This window comes from Arvicanthis niloticus, chromosome 23 (assembly GCF_011762505.2).
Source record: "Arvicanthis niloticus isolate mArvNil1 chromosome 23, mArvNil1.pat.X, whole genome shotgun sequence".
Classification (NCBI taxonomy): Eukaryota; Metazoa; Chordata; class Mammalia; order Rodentia; family Muridae; genus Arvicanthis; species Arvicanthis niloticus.
Genome location: NC_133430.1, coordinates 4,322,297 through 4,338,474, shown reverse-complemented (window position 1 = coordinate 4,338,474; position 16,178 = coordinate 4,322,297). Strand labels below are relative to the sequence as shown.

General features: G+C 37.5%; 1 pseudogene; it reads right to left on the bottom strand.

The window, feature by feature from the left end:
* Window positions 1-4,357: 4,357 nt before the first annotated feature.
* On the bottom strand, window positions 4,358-13,958 carry LOC143437168 (Ig heavy chain V region 23 pseudogene; annotated as a pseudogene).
* Window positions 13,959-16,178: the final 2,220 nt, after the last annotated feature.

Genomic DNA, 16,178 nt, shown 5'->3' with positions numbered 1-16,178 from the left:
ACAAAAATCCCTGACACTATTACCAATGGTATTTTGGTTTTCAAGTTTTCAACTTTCTTCTTTCTTGCTTTACTAATATCTTGAAACCAAGATACGTAATTTTCTTAGCAATATGATCAAAATATCCAGTTTTCCTGATAAACAAAGAGCAACAGACACAATTCTTTTGTTTTGGGAATTCTGGGGTCTCCTGGTCCCCAGTTTTTAAAGAAATATCTCATACTTGGCACTGGTTTTTTTTCTAGGAACAATATGATTTAGTCATTCATTTTACCTACTTTCTATTTAATTTTTGCCTTCCATTTTTACATAATAGTTTCAAATATTTTATTTTTATTCATTTAGCAGTGATGTACTATGTGCTAGAAGAAATGTTTCTCCTTTTAGAAGAACAGTTAAGTATTCTTCTGTCTAAGCTCTCTATCTTACTCCCAACATATTTTTAAAATATTTTAAAACTGGATTGCAAAGTAGCAATTTCCTACATGTTTTTATATATTACTTTGTAGAAAGAGAGGTTAAATAATTTTATATATCCAAAAATTTTTTGTTATAAAATTGGTGAAAGTAAAATAATAATTTTCCCTATTGAAACTATAAAACAATTTATAACAGCAATAATGTAAATTGACATTAAAACATAAAACTTTTAATGGCCAATTTCTTAACTCTAGTTAAATATTTTCCATGCCCAATAATTCCTCTTAAACTCTAGGCTCCTCTAAACAACTTCATACTTTCTCTATGTTGAAGATCAATTTTCGAGAGTGTATATATAAACAAGACTAAAAATTTTACATAAAGAATGTAATCACTGAGACACCAGGCCTGAGTATATTGCACACATTAGCATCCTGTGTGTTCCTTGTGATTTTATCCTTATGACTACAGAATGCATTTGCTTCAGTTTAGGAGACCTTTCTTATGTTCTCATTTTATAGTTAAAATGTATTTTTGAAAACAATAAAATCAGAACTAGGTTTCAGAATATAGAAACAAAGGAATAAATAAATGTAATGGAAAGAGAAGTCATCCCTGGTTACACAGTTCTAAGGCCATTCTGCATTAAATGGTACATTTTTAAAAACTTAAAAACTTAAAATTCATAAAAACTGAAATCTAGAGATCATAGTGCAGGAAAAGAGAAAGAAACAAAAAGGGAAGGAAGAAGGAAAGGAAGACTTCAGGCCAATGTCCCTGATGATCATAAATTAAAAAAATCATAACATAATACATACAAACCAAATACAGATATACATCAAAGTATTACCAACCATAACCAAGCTGGCTTTTCCCTGGAGATGCAGAGCTAGGTGAACATATGTAAGTTAATAAATGTAAAAAAAAATCCACATAAATACACTTAAAGACAAAAATCATAGGATCATCTGTAAATATGCAAAAAAAAAACTTTTTGAAAAAAATCTGATTTATTATCATAAAAATCCTAGAGAGTATAGGACAGAAGGGAACATATCTTAACATAATAAAGGATATCTCTGACAGACCTGCAGCCATAATCATGTAAATGGATTAAAAATTCAAAACATTCTGTACTATTTTGGCTAATATCCACTTATCAGTGAGCACATGCCGTACTTTTCCTTTTGGGTCCGAGTTACCTCACTCAGGAAGATATTTTCTAGTTCCATCCATATGCCTGCAAAACTCAGGATGTTCTTGTTCCTAATAGCTGAGTAGCATTCCATTGTGTAAATGAACCTCGTTTTCTGTATCTATTCTTCTGTTGATGGACGTCTAGATTGTTTCTAGCTTCTGGTTATCATAAACAAGGCTACTGTGAAAATAGTGGAACATGTGCCTCTGTAGCATGGTGGGGCATCTTTTGGATATATTTTCAAGAGTGGTATTCCTGGGTCTTCAGGTATATTTATTTCCAGTTTTCTGAGGAACCTCCAGACTGATTTTCAGAGTAGATGTACCAGTTTGCAATCTCACCAGCAATGGAGGAGTGTTCCTCTTTCTCCACATCCTCACCAACATGTGTTGTCACCTGAAGTTTTGATCTTATTCATTCTGATTGGTGTAAGTTAGAATCTCAGGGTCATTTTGATTTGCATTTTTCTGATCACTAAGGACTTTGAACGTTGCTTTAGGGGCTTCCCAGCCATTTGAGATTCCTCGGTTGTGAATTCTCAGTTTAGTTCTATATGTTATTTTTTGACTTTTTTTTTTTTTTTTCAGAATACCCAAGGTAGAGTCCACAGAACTTAAAACGTTCAACAAGCCGAAGGGCTCAAATGAGAATGCCTCAGTCCCACTTGGGTAGGAGAAGAAAACAATCACAAGTGAGGAGGGAAGGAAGAAAGTGGGAGGGAAAGTGGATGGGTGGCTACAGGGGAACATGATGTGATATTGGGTGAGGGGAAAAGAACTGAAGCCCTGAGAGCCAGCAGAACAAAAATGGAAATAGGCAACCTCAGAAGGCAGGAGGTTAGGGGGATCCTCCAGAATGTACCAGAGACCTGGGAGGTGAGAGACTCTCTGAAATCAAAGGGAGAGACCTTAGACAAAATGTCCTGGAGTGGAGAGAGTTAACTTATAGAGCCTACCTCCAGCAGAAAGTCAGGGCATCAAGTGAAAAATGGAGTTGCCATCCCACAGTCAAAACTCTGACCCATAATTGTTCCTATCTGAAAGAATTTCAGGGATGGAAATGGAGAGGAGACTGAAGAAAAAATGGTCCAGGGACAGGCCCAAAGTGGGATCCAGATCAATGGGAGGCCCCAAGACCTGACACTATCACTGAGGCCACAGAGCACTCATAAAAAGGGACCTATCAAGACTGCCCTCTGAGAGACCCAAGAAGCAGCTGAAAGAGTCATATGCAGAAATTTGCACCCAACCAATGGACAGAAACTGCTGACCACTGTGGTTGAATTAGGGAAAGAATGGAAGAAGCTGAGCAGTAGGATAACCCTGTAGGAGGACCTTAACTAACCTGGATCTTAGATCTTAGATCTCTCAGATACTGGACCACTAATCAGGCAGCACATACCAGCTGATATGAGGCCCCCAACACATATACAGCAGAGGACTGCCAGGTCTGGGTTTAGTCAGAGAAGACACACCTAACCCTCAAAAAACTGGAGGTTCCAGAGAGTTTAGAGATCTGATGGTGTGGGTGGTGAAGACATCCTCATGAAGACAGGGATCAGGTCGGAGATTTGGGATGTGGAACAGTCAGAGGGTAGACCAGGAGGGGAATAAAATATGGAGTGAAATAAATAACTAGATAGATAGATAGATAGATAGATAGATAGATAGATAGATAGATATTTTCAAAAATTTCAAAGCAACCCCAGTGAATAAGGAAGAAGCCAATGTTGTCTACAATTCTAAGACTAAAAAAAGAACAGTGGTCTTATACCAAATATGAACAAAATATTGAAGAAGGAAAGGAAGAATTAAATAAGGGTCAAAGGTTGAACTTCTATAGAAAGTCAAGTTTAATATAATAGGTAGGAGGAAATAATTTTGATCTATTAATCTTATGTCAAGCTGAAACAAAATCAAATTCAATAGAGTCATTCTGTCTAGCATTTCTGTAACTGAATGGCTTTACAACACCAATCTTAAGGAAGAAGATACTGAATTTAAAAAAATTGATTTTATTTTAATATTAATTTTAGTTCTTATAAAATTACTGTTTGCTCACTTTGTTACTCTTTAAATATTCCTATCTAATCAAGAAAGGCTATAGAAGAAAATGTATTTTGAAAAAGTGTGTGATCAATCCATAAAATTTCTGGCAAAATGATTTTATGCATAAATCTTGACAGAGACAAAATGGTCAGAATAAAAAAAAAAAAAAAGCCATACCGAGATATACTTCCTCTTTGTCCCATCTGTCGTGAAGTGAATGAAGTTTCATGTCTGATACTTCCTTCCCTCCACCACTCCACTTGTTCTCCAGACCCTTGCATCCACTGTTCTCCAGACCCTGCCCTCAGCCAAGGTGGGTCCTAGGCAAAAATTTTATTATATTTTATCCATAGCTATTTCAAAAGAAGTTCTAGTCTCTCAGAATCCAGAGATTTTTCTATGATGAAGCATTATGGTTTTCAGTTTTGTATTATTTTGCTGAAAAAGAAGCATGCCAATGGAGGTAGTCAAAAGATTAACAAGGTATGGTGTGTGCTAGGTTGACCTTCAATCAGTACCACCTTATTCTTAGATGTTTATTTCCATAGTTGAAAATGGCACTATAAAAGTGTGAGGAGGATGCAGAAAAATGGATGCCAAAATAATTATTTTTGATCAACTATACAGGCTAATCTTTTCTGTTATCTCAGTGCCAGGGCAGCTTCTTATACCTCCAAGTTTTCTGACACACTCAGGATATGGTTACAGCACTGTGTCTTGCACAGTAATAGAGGGCAGAGTCCTCGTAGCTCAGGCTGCTGAACTCCATGTAGGCTGTGTTGCAGGATTTGTCTGCAGTTAGAGTGGCCTTGCCCTTGAACTTCTGATTGTAGCTAGCACCTCCACTTCCAGGGTTAATACCTCCAATCCATTCCAGACCCTGTCCAGTCTTCTGTTTTACCCAGTGCATATTGTAATTGGTAAAAGTGTAGCCAGAAGCCATGCAAGACATCTTCACTGAAGCCCCAGGTCTCACCAGCTCAGTCCCAGACTGCTGCAGCTGGATCTGTGAGTGGACAGCTGTGGGGAAAACAGCAGAATAGATGTCATTGTCACCTCAGGACCTATCTCCTTTTCAGATATGGAACTGGTGAGCCCCTCACCTGCTGTTACTGACAATAAAAGCAAGTATCCAGCTCCATTTCATGGTTAGAGTCAATATTTTCAATGACCATGAAGAGAACACTGATCATGTGTTGTTTTTAGGATGTGAACATGACTGTATTTAATGCCATAGATTCAATAGATTTGCATATTTACAAGCAGGTTACTTCTTACATAAGGACCTAGTATAGCTTGAGAAGAATGAAGGAGAAGTATAAGGGTGGAGCAGCAGGATGCTGAAGTCCAAGTTCTAGACTTCTCTGAAGATATGTACCCGAGACACCTTCCTTGAGCCATGTGCAGATACTGTGCATATATCACCAGGGAGTAAACTTCAGAGATTCCTGGCCTGACACTCTTCCTTCTCTTTGGGACAATGTTATTAGATGGATTTTCAGATAGTGATTGTGATGCTTATGATACTTATGAGAATTTAGAGCCATCTTTCAATTGATTTTTGCCTTTTTAACAGATAATATACTGAAAAAACTCACTAAAATGACCAAACAATAATATACTTCAGAAATATTTATACATCAATGGTTATTGCAGCATTATCTTCAATAACTAAATTAAAAAATAAACTATAAATGTGTGTTTAACAAGGGATTTCATCAGTAATACAAACACACACACATACACACACAAGTTTTTCATCAGACAAAAAATAAATTTACACTGCTTTTAGGAAACTGGATGAAATTGAAAATAACTGTATTAATTGAGACCATCTCAAGAACATAGATGATTGATTAAACTCTCATTATTAGCTTATATATTTCATAGTTACATACAACTAAGGATGCAAATACATGATGATGTATCAGTGAAAATATTTAACTGAATAGTGAAAAAATATGACTGGCAAAAAATGGAAGGGTAGAGGTTATGAAAAAATATGTGCAGCATACAAAATACACTTGCATTAAAATTCTAAATATATGTAAAATTGTTATTGCTATGTTTTATTTGAATCAGGCCACAAATTCAATTAGAAATCAATTCATCACTCTATAACAGACAGATACTAAGGAATTCATCTTACAAAAGGCTGATATGGTAGACTGCAATTCTGGTACTGCATGAGATCACTGAAGTCTTTGCTCTTTCTTCAAGCTGTATAGCACTTATCTGCACTGTGTGACCTAGGAGGCAAGGAGAATTTATTGGTCAGTTAAAGGTTGGTTTCTCTAATTACTGAAACCAAATCCCTTAGCTAAATTCAAAGAAGTTTAATTTTTCAATTTGACCTTAGTCACACGATGAGGAATATAAGCATCATCCTCTAGAATAAAATGACACCAAATGCAGACACTATTGAAGATGCCAAGAAATGCATGTTGAAATAAGCCTGATATAGTTATCTCCTGGGAGACTCTGCCAGAGCCCAACAAAAACAGATGCAGCTGTGTGCATCCAATCATTGGATTGTGCACAGGGACCCCAATGTTTGAGTTAAGGAAAAGACTGAAGGAGCTGAGATGTTTGAAACCCCACAAGTAGAACAAAAATATCAACCAAACAGAACCCCTAGAGCTCCCAGGGACTAAACCACCAACCAAAGAGAACACACACCAGTATCCCTTGCTCCAGCTGCATATGTAACAGAGGATGGCTTTATCTGGAATCAATGTGAGGAGAAGAAGTCCTGTGAAGGCTCAATGCCCCATGTAGGGGAATGCCAGGGTGGTGAGGTAGGAATGTGTGGGTAGGTGGGGGAACACCCTCATAGAAGCAAGGGAATGGGGACAGAATAGGGGGTTGTGGAGGAAAAACCAGGAAAGGGGATAATATTTGAAATGTAAATAAATAAAATATCCAATGAAAAAATATAAATGAACAAAAATGTGGACATAAATGTGCTAAAAGAGTAACCTCTATAAACTAGTGTAGTGACTTGGGAAATCAGTTTGCAGAATTCCCCAAGCAATAAGAAGTAAAATTATGGTGCGTCCTTACTATATGCCTCCAAAGCAGGTACTCAAATGATGCTACACCTTATTATAGAGACACTGCACATCCATGTTTCTTCACAGCATGATGTTCTTGCTCAATTCATAGCAGCTAAAGAAAGGAATAATTCTATATTTACAACAAATCACAAAGAAATAATGACTGTGTGGTATGTGGAAAAAATAATAAAAAAACTATTCAGTGGTAAAATGAATTATGACACGTGTAGGTATGTGTATGGAACTGGAAAAAATATGATGCATGAGGTCACCCATGTCCTTAAGGCAAATGCTTCATGTTCTTACCCATATGTGCTTGAGAATTTGAATATTTTATTTTGTTTACTGAATTTGTAGAAACCAAGAGACTAGAATTGCATCATTAGTGTGTAAGGAATTCAGGGGGATGATATAATAAAATAGAAATAAAATAAAAGCAGAGATAACAGATAGAGGAGGCAAATGTTTAAAACATAAAATAGTTTTGGGAAATGGAGAAATTACAGATTGGTGTAGTATACACCAAATTTAAGTCTTATACAAAAACTATGATAAAAAATCAAGATTCTTTATGTAAAAAAAAAGAGGATATCCAATGGATGTTTCATTGCAAACCAAAGCAGGGATACTGGGAATAAAGGAAAGTGAATTCCTGAGTAATGAAAACAAACATTATAATTTTGTTGTGATATATACAGTAAAGCTTTTATGTATGGCTTTAAATGAAACATATAGAAAAGCCTCATGTCTGGTTTTGAGTGAAAGATTTTCGTAAAGCCTTTGCTATGCTTGGGTCAATCAGTAGAGACTGGAAAATTATTTTGAGAGCATTTGTACCTTGAAGAAATGTCTCTCTGGAAGGTCTGCACTTGGTTCTACTTGAGAGTTTAGAGCTGCATGGACCTTGATCCTAAGATACTCCTGGCAAATCTGAAGTTATTACTTTAGATTATGGTTAGCCATGGTTAAAAGGCACTGAGATCTGTGTGAGTTGTTGACTCTCATGCACAACAAGTGCAAGATAACTTTGGTAGTTAGAACCTTTCCAGCCCCAATTAACCTCGTTTACAATGTTTGAATAAAGTAACTGGAGTGACCTAGGTTCCAAGCAGACCTGACCTTTCTTATCCTTCAAAAAATGAAAGTATAACATCTTGATGAGTCTCTCTCTCTCTACTGCAGCACCTACAACTGACTACAATCTATACAATTTTATTTCTGTAATAAAAAATTAAGAAATGGACAGTTTATAGTTACTTGGTATATATTTGAGAATGTCTTTGTGTTGATAGAATGTGTTCAGATTATGATGTGAGTTTATGAATAAAGTATATTTACAAAAATGTTAAATTTAAGGAAGTGTATGAAAAACTGGTCATATTTAGATAAGAGTTGTAGTTGAGTTATTACTTTTGTCACAGTGGTCTAATTTTTGTCAGATCCTAAAGCTATATAAGACATATGCTTTCAGAAAACTGAGTAGAGAGCACATCAATGAGCTTTTTGTTTTAGTTTAGCTTATGAATGCTAGAATGAGAAGACATTGCTTATCCTGTAAAGTAAAAAATTATAAAAATCATTTTATAAAATATTTACACACTTTTCTTTAGGCTTTTCTTTAAATGAAGGACATAGAAAATTTTCTCTGAAGCAAGCTAAAAATGTAGACTGGCCGTTTTCAGGAACTGGAAGAGATGAATGCAAGTCATCTAGGTGGGGCTGAGAAACTAGTAACCACGATGACAAGGCAGCAACTGGGAAATAGTTGAGCAAGTGACAGGGCAGCAACCGAGAAATAGTTGAGCAAGTGACACGACAAGACCACATTTTTGAGAAGAATGAGTATACAAAGTGTTTTCCACATAACCCTGACTCACTTAGGTTGGGTTTCTCTGGAATTCTTCACCATTTTTATGTTATATTTCTTTAGCAACTCCTCACCCCCTCCTAACTCCCCTGGTTTGTGGATTTCCCCTTTAAAAAGACCCTCAGCTAGCCAGTCTTTGTCAATTCAGCTCCTGCATGGGCAAAAAAATTGACCGTTGGCCAGCCAACTCTCCCTAATAAAGCCTCTGCTGATTGCATCCAGGTACAGTGTCTTGCGAGTTTTTGGGTGGCTGAGACTTGAGTGAGGGTCTTCCGAGCTTGGGGGTCATCAATCCCACAATACATGAATAATTAATTGCACATAACAGTGCCAGGTACAGGTAAATGTCCTATGAATGAATTGTCCAATAGTCCCCACAGGTAGCCAAACAAGTATGAGGCAGTGCTCCTGGTGCCCACAATAACTCCATAGTCAGACCTTATTTCTAAGTAAGAGTTTAACACTGAGAAAATTATTAGAGCCAAGGAAGGTGAATGACTCCAAGGAAAGAATGTATGCCAGACATAATTGGACTAATGCAGATACAAAGTTAAAGGACTGTGTCTGTAGGCACAGGGCCTAAACCAAGTCAACCCACATGAAATCTCCATGTTGAGAAAGTAACATGGACACAGGTTCTCAAACTTATCCCAGAAATTTGTGCAATTAACTGTCACTTTCAATAGAAAAATGAATTTTTCTCATTGTAGTCTTATAGGGGATATTAACCACACTTATTCATGGAAGATAAGCTTAGCAGTTGATAACCAACAAATAATGAACTCATAGGTATTTTTGTAAGTATTTTGTCACATACCACTTTGCACATTTCTTTTTGTCTTATGTTTTGCCTGCATATCATGATGAAAAAGATGTGGTTTTATTATTGTGTGTGATGTTGTTGTTGTTTGTTTTGTTTAATTTTGTTGTTTTTAATCCCTTCTCAAATTTCTTTTCCTTATTTTGACTTTCTATAGAGAGAAAAAATCGTGTGTATTTGAATCAGAAAGGAGCTAGTAAGAATCTGGGATAAACTGGAGTAATGGAATTCTATTATTATAATACATTCTATGACTTTTATTCAACTTTTTTTAAAAAGCAGATAAGAACCTGGTCCCCAATAGCGGAGTTAGAGAGAAGACTGAAGGAGCTGAAAGGGTTTGTGGCCCCATAGGAAGAGTAACAATACCAACCAACCAGCACTCCCAAGGTGTAAACCACCAGGCTAGTGGTTTTTGTCATGTCATAGCTTATGTGAGATATAGGTAGTTTCAGAAAACTGAGTAGAGACAGCATAGATGAACATTTTGTTTTATGTTAACTGGTGAGTTACTTGCATAAGTAGACATTACTTCTCCCCAAATTCATGTGTTTTTTAATTGCACGTATCTGTGCCAGGCAAAGGAAAATTTCCTATAAGCTAATGGTCAGAATGCCATAGGTACCTATTGTTGTTTGGTCTAATAATTGTATTATGTTCATTGAGTCCCCCAAATTTCATGAGAACCTGTACCTAAGAGGTTGAGAATACCTGCTCTCAAGTGATTTTGACTTTCAAATAAAGTTGCTTGCAAACAATGGCTGGACAGGGAGACAGAGCCTTTAGGGTTCTAAGCAAGTGACTGAGGAAGAGGCAGAGAAGAGAGCCAACATGCTGGGAAAGGAATAGTTGCAACACATGAGAAGTGCACATCAGACAGACAGGCAACATGGAAAAGCCATGGATCATGGCCCAGGAGGGCTGCAGGTCTGTGTATCTCTGTCTCTCTTTCTCTGTCTCTCTCTGTATCTCTCTTTCTCTGTGTATGTGTGTGTCTTTCTTGTTGTTTCTCTCTGTGTGTGTTTGTATGTGTTTTTATGTGTGTTTGGTGTTTTGTTTTATTTCTTTGTTCTTGAAAATGCTCATTGTTAAAACATTTTAAAATAACTTTTCCTTTGGTTTTTTTGCTTTCCAGATAGAGAAAGTGTGTGTAGTTGGGTGAGTGAGGTATTAGGAAGGTTCTGGGTTAATTTGTGGGTGTGGGATTCAGTTATCAGCAAATATATAGTATACACTGTACAACAATACATAGTATCACAACAAAATGTATCTTTTATTCAAAAATTTATAAAAATAAATATAAATGGAAATATATAGGGAGATCACCTTCTCAGAGGAAAGGGGAAAGAGGAATGTGGTGAGAAATTGTGGTGGGGGTTTGGTAGGAGAAAATGGCTAAAATGTAAATAAATAAAATAATTAATTAAAGATATATAAATCTGTAAAGTATTTCATAGAAATCTTTACTGTGTTTGAGCATGGAGATATCACATGTAGATCACATCTGGGAATATCAGTTAATACACTTAAGGAAGGAAACCAATAGAAGACAGTGAGTCTGCTCCACAGCCACCTCATTTCTCTATGGGGATTTTGGCCTCATTGTGCTGCATGGTGGTAATGTACTCCCTTGCAGGTAGGTTTGTCATGGATCACACTGAAGTTGAACAGTTTGGCTTAAGCAATATCACATCCCTGAAACTTTAGTGTTCACAGAGCTCATCTGAAGGGATACATGGTTTGTTTACCTGGGGATATTGGCTCATGTGTCAGAGATTGATTTTAAGTTCTGTCAATATTACTTAAAATTTAATGTACTCTTTAAGCCAGGTTCCTCTGTGGTAGCAGTTGAATCGAACACTAGTGGTTATGATTTTTTAAAAAGTAATGTCAGGAGATATCAGGCTTCTTCCTGTCATCATCAGGCTATAACTCAGGCAAAATGCCTGTGTTCGGAAGAGCCTGAATGAATCACAAGTTCTTATGCAGCCATCCATATATCTATGAATGAACTCCTGAGAGACTCAGATGCAGGGGCCAAAGAAAAGGGAAGAATCACTGTAGTATCCACAGATCAGTTACAGAAAAAATTTTCACATTTAAAAAGAAATAAAAATCAAGTGAGTGCATGCTGTGACTGAATCTGTTTCACATAATGAATTGGCATTTAAAGGAATGAGGGGGGAAAGGGATAGAAGGAACAGGCAGCAGTCCAACGAATCTTCTATTACTGGTCACAATCAGTATGATGTATTGTGAATTATCATTTCTCATGGTAGCATCTTCGGGGCATCAACTCCAGTTGTGGTGAGACAGCCACTAGGCAAGAATTGCCTCTTTCCATCTACAGACAAATTACTGTCCAAAAAAGGACACACTTGCAGAATAGTTGACTGATTATATCTGCCTAGACAGAGTAATCAGCCCTAAATAATTCTTCATCACTAAGGTCTGTCAGATGATCCTGGGCCAGAAGGCTGAAGATCAGATGCTCCAACGTTTTGTAGAATAGGGACTGTCCATGTGTTCAGCGGTCTCTATAAATTGGCTAAGTTTTAGAAGCTATGCTTTGTGCTCCCATAATATCAGTTAACTCAGTCATTCTGGATTTCTGACAGGGTTGAAACATATAGTCTCATAGCCAATCCTGGCTATTTACTTTGAGAGAAAAGATTTGAGTGGATGGTTTTCAGCTGACATTCATTCTAAAGCCAAGAATAAAGCCAGGTTCAGAACTAAGTGTTTTAGTTAGGAGAGATGACAGAGGTTCTGGTTAGTCAACAAAATGATGGACTGGGTATTAGGACTATCTTGTACCTCACTGGTACAAATTGGCATAATTATGCTCTAATTGTATTTTGAGAGAAAAGTTTTATTTTAACAGGAAGGGTGATGTGTAGGAGGAGCTAAGGTGAGAGGAAGAGAAAGAGTAAGGAGAGGAGGAGGAGAAGAAGAAGAGGAGAAGCTAGGTGATGAGAGAAAGAAAGAGAAGAGAGAGAAAGAGAGGGGGTACATGGAGGCAGATGTTCACATGTCTCCACCAGTCAAAGATAGTTGATATATCTAGGTTGGATATTGGGTTACACTTCTGATTGAGCATTACCAAACTTATAAAGCCTTTGATTCGCATTTTAAAAAATTGTATAAAAACAAAAAGGAAAAGGGGGCATAGGATAGGAGTTTTCTAGGGAGAGGAATTGGGGAAAGGGATGGCATCTGAAATGTAAATAAAATATCCAATAAAAAAACATTTTCTAATTATAGTGGAACAGTTGTTCCTATGTTTCAGGATGACAGATGGTTTTGTCTTGGCATTTCAACATCTTTGTAGTGCTGGGAAGTGTCTACAAGGGTGTACTTCACATTCCAGTATGGTGAGATGCTAATAGATAATGCTGCAAGGACCAGGAGAGCATGCCTACTTAAATATTTTACAAACATCATTCTCTTTACAATGTAGTCTATTTACAAACTTCTGAGCTCTGTGATATTACAAATAGATGCTACAAAATTACCCTTTTAAAATAATATCAATATCACAATATTTGGTGATCTAGCGCAATGTCTGTGAAACTGTGATGTCTTTCCTTTGAATACAAGCACATATTGATTTATAGCATTTTTCCTATACTTCCTTCACTTTGTGGATTATTTTCCCTTCTCCTATAAGGGTACACTGTTTTAATTTATCCTAAACTGCAAGCAGTTTCTTCTGTAACTTTGTTTTTTTTCTTTGTCTTCTTCTTCTCCATCTCCTTCTCCTTTTCCTTCTTCCTTCTACTCTTATTCCTCCTGCTACTTCTCTCGTGCCTTTTCCTATTGCTCCTTCTCCTCCTCCTCTTGTAAGATCAACATAAGGGCATGAACACCACTTGAATTTTTTCTGAGTCCCTTTATAAGAAGAATTGTGTCTGGAAACTGGCTCACTTATCCTCACTCTGATTCTCTCATAGAATGATACACCATGATGCCTTCAGTAATTATATATCTAAAAGTCAGACAAAATCAGTTTAGAGATATTTCTGGAGATCTCTATAGTTCCCATTCACTAACTTATGTCGGAGGGAAGTTACAGACAAACTATATATCACAATTCTCATGGACAATATCATGTATCACTTTTAGCTGCTGGCACCAGGTATAGGATAATTCAACTTCAGTCCAAGTTGAAAAACTATGTGCTCACAGAACTTGAATATTTGGGTATTAAAGTATTACTGTTTCTTGTATGGACATACCTGTATTTGCAACCACAAATTCTGTAATCATGAGAAAAGATAATTTGTAGATGAATACCTGGTACTTTCTAAATCAGAATAAGTAGTTTTTCTATGGTAGTCAGCTTCTTGGTGAGATTCAGGTGTCTGGGGAAATAGAGTCACTGTTCCAACCTGGTACCTTTATAGGCAGAGATTTTCCATCCTCATGAGAATCCAGTCATGACTTCAGTATTTATTAAAGTGAACCACAGTTCAGTGGTTCAAGGACCAACTGAATCTCCTTCAGATTAACCATATTTGCGAGTCTGAGGAGCAACGTTGAGCGCCATGTTCCCTTTATACACTAATGACACACCAGTGATCAACAGGACTATTGCCAATATTGAAATCAGCTGGAAACTCCTGGAACACTTTTCCCTATCTTGGTCAGGGTCCTGAGGCTCAAATAACCTTAACCTTTATTTCTAAGTCTTACATGTACTAGAGTTATTTCCAAAAGCATAAGGGAGCCCTTTTGGATCTTGCTGATCTCAATATGGCTGTTATTTAACAAAGAAACTCTTCAGTATTGTGGCATTGAGATCTCACATAATCTCTGAATTTAATTATGTTGGATATAAAATCCACCTAGGCTATTAGAATCCACTCAGTGAACAACTTTCTTATCTCCTTCTGCTGACCTTTACTTCTTAGAGAATTGACAGATCTGCAGTGGCCCTCGCTGGATCTGAAAATCCACTTCTATAAGTTCTCATTCACAGACATTTCATTATGACTCTTGAATCTCTTCTTTGTAATGTGCATGGTGATGTTAAGAATCCATTTCAAGTATGGATGGTAAATTGTGATGTCTCAACCTTGTTCTGTATCAACCACAATCTTTTCTTAGGGGCTCTTAGGTGGACCTATAACAGTAATCACTTATGAAGAAATGAGTTACCAGAGACAGCATCAGAGATGAACATAATCTACAAGTTTCCTACAAGGCAATTCCACAGTCTTGCAGCTGCCCTTGAGACAAAATCTCACAACACCAGGAAGATGAACAAATGTACTTAAACTTCAGTTTACACCCAGAGAACATATTTCAAATATGAAATGTAACCATAGTTTAAGAAAATTTAGAATGTGATTTACTGTTTGCAAACTCAACATTTTATTATTGGTGGGTTGTAGTTTTGTATGTAAAGACTTATTAAATGAGATTTTCTTTATCCTTTTGTGATGGACTTTCTAGATGAAAAGTGCTGGCTGTGTCCTCAGATAGCTCTGTTCTCCCTTAGAAGATCATAGTAAAAATTTTTAGTGACTTGTGTTTATTTGCCACAAGCTCAGTGAATGAAAGCTTTGGAGATGTATAACCAACTACCAGCACAAAGAATTTATTGGAGACAATACCAATATCTATGGTACATGGGAGTGTCCCCAAAAAAAGAATAAATGTGACTTATAGACAAACACGTTAACACATAAATATATGGAGAATATCAGTGTCCACTGGCTCCTTGCCAGCAGGTCCAGGTGAAAGGAGAGAGGTCCCAGACTCACTGTATCACTCTGGGGCTGAGCAAAGAAACACAAAGGACCAAGAACCTTTAAATTTAAAGAAGGAACTTAACTTTAATATATCAGCTTCTCGATTATATAAACTTGGAGCATAGGGAGGAGAAGTTTTGGTGGGATGAGATGATGTAAGGGTCAGGGAAGGATGATGGAGGCTATGGGGTGACTACAGGGCCAATGGCAAAGCTCTACATCAGCAATGGCAGGGCAGAGGCACGGCCAAACATGTCTTGCTGAGTCACCCCAGTAAGGAAGTGATAGACAGGTCTCAGAACTTAGGATCTCCCACAATGTGGGGAAAAAAATCTCTCGGGCGGGAGGGAGGGAGACCGGTGGTGGGGTCTCAGCGGCGGGCTTCCTACCCCACCTCAGAGGGTCCCACATTCACACAGCTGTCAGTGGGCGGGCCAGTGGCTGCATCTGCAAAGTTCCAGGGTTCCAAAAGCTTGGAATCTGGCAGAGCGACCAGGTGACATGTGGAATGCAGTTTTCCAAAGCTTTTATTGTTCATGGCATGGTAAATGGATGTAGGTGGTATGCGCTCCCTCCCCCCCCTCCCGAAGGCAGGGCAGCCTAATTTTATAGGGAGGGGAAAAAGGGGAGGGAATAACTTAATTAACTACACCCCTGGCCTTTAGATAACTCATTAATATTTAAATCTCTGGAGGTGGAGACCTCTACCTGTGTTACGTGACTGAAGGTGGCAGGTTAATTGGAATTACCTCATCCAAGGCCCAACATCCCACTCTCTTTTCTTTCATAAAAAGAGGGGCAGCTCTGTATCATCTGTAGTCTGCAAGGTGTAGGTTAATGAAAGATGTGGACCCTGTGGAGTAGTCTGGAATCCTGGAGCATGGGGAGATAATTGCCGTCCCTGACAGGCAATGTCCTGTTGGGTCCCCCGGCTATCTCAAACCCAGTGCTCTATCAAGGGGGCCTAGGAACAGAGCTGAACATCCTACTGTCCCTAAAGGGTCTCCGGGGTA